Consider the following 5,143-nt stretch of genomic DNA (forward strand, 5'->3'; position numbering starts at 1 on the left):
CCGACCTTTTTCTTTCACCGCAGCACTCTCACCTTCTTCCCACCCTCTTGCCCCCGCACCTGCCAGACCCACTCCCTGCCAGACCCACTCCCGACACCACCGCCCTCAGTCTGGACCTGCACAGAGTCCTGGGTCCTGCTGTCCACCCTCCCTACCCCCTCGGGGCAGTCATCTCTCTTCCAGACGCTCTCCTGCACTGTCCTCTCCCGTCTCTTTTCATGCCCGCAGCCCCACCCACCCCTTGTATCCCCTGCGCTTCATGACTCTCAGGCATGTGACAGTATCTTTGGTCTAATTCTCATCTTTCTCAGTGCTTGTCATTTGTCCCTTTGAATAGTTTATCCCTCCTCATTTCAGATCTGTGACACCCCCGGCCCTTACGGTCATAATGTCCATCCGTCTTTCCTGCCAAACAGCTGTTTCCCTTCTGCCTTCCTGCAGCCGCTCTCCGTTGTCCTCTCTGGGCGGCTTCAGTGCTCTCACCCTCCCTCTTCTTAACGTGCTCATCACCCCCAGCACCGGACTTGTAATCAGTCCACAAGCTCAGTTAAAGTAGGTGACTTTCTCAGTGCCTGGAGCTTGATTCATGTGTCCCGACTCCAACCCCCGTCCCCCCATCCCCACTGATCCCAACCCTGCCCTCCCACCCAACCCAGTCAACCCCTACCTGCACCCCAATCCTGATCCCCGTCCCAAAGTCCATCCCCCAAGCTCTCACCCCATCCCTGCCAGATCCACAGTAAAGAGCCTGGCTGAAAAGTTCCACCCTTGCTGCAACCTTTGAGGCTGTAAGAGCAGTCCCTGCTCCCCGCCCCCTGCCTGCCACCCCTTTCCCACTCCTCCTTCCCCATGTCTCTGCTCCCACTGGCTGGCCCCAGTACTCTGCACTTCCTTCCAGTTAGAGCCTCTGACATCTACCTGGTTTCCTACCTGCCACCTCCCTCTTCTCATTGCTCCTCTTAGTGGTAACCAGCCTGCCTCCTTCCACCTCTCTCCTCTCTCCATCCTCCCCTGTGCACCTTCTATCACCTGGTCGGTCTCTGGCAGGTGACTCTCCCTTGGTGCTGTATTGAGGCCCCCATTTAGACATTCCTTCCCAAGACCTTTCCTCGTGGGACCCATTCCTTCCCTTTCCCTCTCTGGCCCAAGGAAAGCATCTCCCTCTTCTCTAGGGCCCGTGATGTCATCTTAGTGCTCCCTGATGCCTGTCATCGAGTTGCATTGGGTCACCCCTTCTCCGTAGGGGGTGCTCCCTCCTGTGACCAGCTCTCACAGCTCACGCTCTTTTCATCCCCTGCCCTGCCACATTCTCTCCTGAAATCATGGGCTGTCACTGGTCTGGTCCTTCCGCTGGCTTGGGCCACCGTTTCCCTTTAGGCTCCCTTTTCCTTAGTCTTGCTCTGTGTCACCTTCCTTCCTCTTCTCTCTTCCCTTTTAATCAAGCCGTTGCCCACGGGAGTTTACACCAGGCCCCTACTTCCCTGTCTTCTCCTTCCCTCACCTCTACTGCTTCCATCTCTCTTCCTTTGGACCGAGGATGCACCCCTGCCCATCGCCTTGCTCTCCCACTCCCCAATAACATGTCCAGACACCCCTCTTTCCCTCTAGGCCATGATCCCCTCACAGCACCCATGTGCAGATCTTAAGACCCTCCAATTGCCCCCCGTCCCATTCGGTCTTGCTCCCTCTGTTGTTTGGGTCCAGCCTCCCAAACAAGAGTCCCTCACCCTCCAACCATTTAGCATCCCACCCATTGCTCTCTCCCCTTATGGTCCTTTCCTGCCCACATTATCTTCTCAAACTAGACCTCTGATACCCCACTGGCTTCACAGGTCCCAGCTGTTCCCCTGATTACCTGCGCAGAGTCTTTCTGCCACTGGCTAACCTCCATTCTTCAGCACCTGATGAATAGCAGAAGAATGGATTTGGTGATTGATGACAAATGCTGTTACCACCTTAGTTCCCACCCATTCCTGTGCCATTTCTAAGCAGGCTTGCTACCTGCACACTGGATTCCACCTGGTCCTTTCCAGTGTCCCTGAGGATACCTGCTAGTAGTTTGTGTCCAGGGTCTATCTGATGGTACAGCACTGCCCTGTCCTCTGTGTCACCAGTCGTTGTGGCCCTTTCCCCCTTGCTCTGAGGGCCTTGGGTCTTCAAAGGCCCAGGCAATGGTGTCTCAGCTCTGCTTTGCTCCTACCATCTGGCATCAGTGCCGCACAAAACCTTCTTGCCTCCTGAGATCTCCCGAAGTCCCAGATTGGGAGCCCTTCAGGCTGCCCTGCTGTCCTCTGCAGTGCCCCCTTTACCTGTTCTGAGCCCCGAGCATGTCCATGATGTTCTTTCCCCTCTTCACTGCCACCTGTTCCTTTCTTTTCCCATCGACTTCCCTGACCCAACTTGCATCCCGCAGACACCTTTCATGACTGCCCAAGACTCCAATGTCTCTCTCTTTCCACGCTGGCTGCCACTGGACTGGCTCGGCCCCTCATCCACCTTTTCTCCTGCTCTTGTCTCCAGGAGCCCCTCTGCTTCCTCTTCAACATCTCATCCTACTTCCTCTACCAGCCGCCAGTCATGTGACACATTTCCCAATCTTTCCCTTCTTCTTTGACCTGCCTTTATGTTCCCCCATTGCCAGCTTCTTGGTCCCCAGCATGCTGTACTGAACCCAGGCTGTCTGAATTCACACCAAAGCATGCTACATTTTGGGCCTGCCATTTTGGAGAAAATCGTTGCTTCTAGGTGCTCTCTGACCTTTCATCATTTCACCATGCGCTACGCTGACAGGGCTGTCTCCAAATTTCCAAAGAGCCACTGCCTCTACCATCTCAGCCTCCTCGGGCCTCACCCACCTCTCCCTGCTCCTCGCCTGCCTCACCCTCGCGGTGCGCCTCTTCCAGCATGGGCTTCCTCATGCCCTCGACCCACTTTTGGGAGCACGGTTCCTAGATTCTCCACATCCACTGTCTCCTTCTAGCCCTTTGTCATCCATCTCTTGATGCAGTGTGTTCCCAGATCCTCTCAACAAGCCTCTCCTGCCCTGGCTGCCGGGCGCCATCGCCCGCAGTTTCTTACTCATCTGGCCCGTTGGATCCCCTCTTCTCTCTATATCCTCCCACCTGTCAGAGACTGCTCACCTGGCCTCCTGGTTTCAAGGTCTCTCCTGCTTTGCTTCTCTACTGCAACACAGTAAAAACCTGTCCTACCTGAGCATGTAACGTTCTTCCAGCTACCGCTGTGAACCTCCCAACTGGATTCAGGTGTTCCTCGGCTGAGTGCTCCCTTCTTGATCCTCACCTGCTGCTCAACCCAGTTCAACCCTCTTTGCCTCAGACACACAGTACTGAGTCCACAGACTCTGCCCACCAGCCCACACTCAGTCCTAGGGACCTACGCTGTACTTTCCTCCGGGACCTCGTAAAGCTTGCTGCCTGTAACCTTTCATGCTTCCATTCCACACCCCTTGTTGCATGCTCTTCTGACAGCTCTCAGGGAGCCTCCCCCTCTGATCCTCCTCCCCTCTTCCTTCCACTCCAGTACTTCGACTTCTGCCTCCCTCCTGCCTGACATCATCCCGTTCGGTCTCGAACTGCACAGAGCCCTGAGTCCTGCTGTCTGCCCTCCCTCTCTCCTCCTCCCTCTCCAGCAGTCGTCTCTCTCCCAGATGCACTCCTCCATGTTTTGTCCCATCCGTCTGCCCTTTCTTCACTGTGGACATCTCGCCCAGAGCTCTCTGCTCAGATTTGCACAACCCACCTTCCTTTTGGTCGCCATTCCCATCTCTCTCAGCCCTACTCCTCAGGTGTCCTCAGCTCAGGGACCACCACCTTGTTGCCCACCCTCTCTACCATGGATGGTGAATCCTAACCTGCCCCCTCTCATTCCAGGCCCTTTGTTGGCTACATCCATTTGCTCACTGTCTGCTTGGTCTGGGTCCTTTTCCCTTATTTCTGACACTCTTGACTCTGATGCCTCCGTCTGCCCGACTTGGGCTTATCTGCTCATGCTTCACCTCTCTGCCCAGCTGCCCACCCTGCCCCTTCCACCCAGTGATTCTCACCCGAGGATGCGTGACCCCCAGGCAAGCCTATCAGCCTCATTATCCCGGCGTGCTCTTGTGCTTTCCTTTGGGGATTTTCTTGATTTCTCTTTGTATTGAGCAGAGTGCTACTCACTGTTCAGATGTTTTCATGGAACTCTCTTGGGGCCATTGCCCACAGCTTCTCCTTGGGTGAAATCCACCCTCCTGTCCCCATGATGATCCCTGCTGCGGAAGCCCAATGTGACCTCCTGGGCTCCACTCTCCCTTGCCCACCTCTAGCCTACCATTGGTTGCTATTGACACTTCTTCAGAATCCCCAAATGGCCCCACTCTGACACTGGTCAGTACTCTCAGAACCACCACAATCCCTTCCGCAGTTACTTACTGACACCCGACAGGACACAAATCTCAGTCTGCACGTATTGTTCTTTTCACACACACATCCCACACGTCTTCTACCATCCTCAATGACTCTCAGGCATTGGGACAATATCACTGGTCAAAATCTGGTCCTTCTTGACACCTGCCATTGTTTTTTTTCCCTACTTTACCCCTCCTCATAGCAGGCCCACGACATTGTCCCCCTGCAGAGCCTTGCCCCATGGTCCTTCTGTCCCTCTGTGATTCCTGCCAGGCAGACCTTTCCCTCCCTCCCTTCCTGCAGCTACTCTCCTTTGTCCTCTCTGGGTGGCTTCCCTGGTCTTCCCAGTCCTCTCCTCAGCCTGAAGTCATCACCCCAACACTGGACTTGAAATCAGTCCAGAAGCGCAATTAAAGTAGGTGATATTCTCAGTGCCTAGAGATTGGCTCATGTCCCTCCACCCACCCCATTAATCCCAGCCCTACCCTCCCATCCAACCCAGTCAAACCCAACCCACACCCCCACCCTAACCCTGCCCCCTCCCCCTCCCCACCTCCCACCCCCATCCCCTCACCCTTCCCACACACCCACTGACCCCATCCCCAGCTCCCCCCGCCCCCAGCGGATCCGTAGTAAAGAGCCTGGCGGAAGAGTTGCACCCTTGCCACAACATTCGAGGCTGTAGCAGCGGCCACTGCTCCCCACCCCCTGCCTGCCACCCTCCACTCCTCCCTCCC

The 5,143-nt window shown here is 55.7% G+C and overlaps 1 long non-coding RNA gene across 1 annotated transcript; it reads right to left on the reverse strand.

The window, feature by feature from the left end:
- Positions 1-6: 6 nt before the first annotated feature.
- LOC113617093 (uncharacterized) lies at positions 7-4,047 on the reverse strand. The gene is made up of 3 exons (XR_003431504.1): positions 4,036-4,047; positions 1,817-1,820; positions 7-210 (listed from the first exon to the last, which is right to left on the reverse strand). It is a non-coding gene; the product is annotated as an uncharacterized LOC113617093 (long non-coding RNA).
- Positions 4,048-5,143: the final 1,096 nt, after the last annotated feature.

This window comes from Aethalodelphis obliquidens, unplaced genomic scaffold (assembly GCF_003676395.1).
Source record: "Aethalodelphis obliquidens isolate GAN/ISIS:26980383/991018 unplaced genomic scaffold, ASM367639v1 scaffold1768, whole genome shotgun sequence".
In the NCBI taxonomy this organism is placed as follows: Eukaryota; Metazoa; Chordata; class Mammalia; order Artiodactyla; family Delphinidae; genus Aethalodelphis; species Aethalodelphis obliquidens.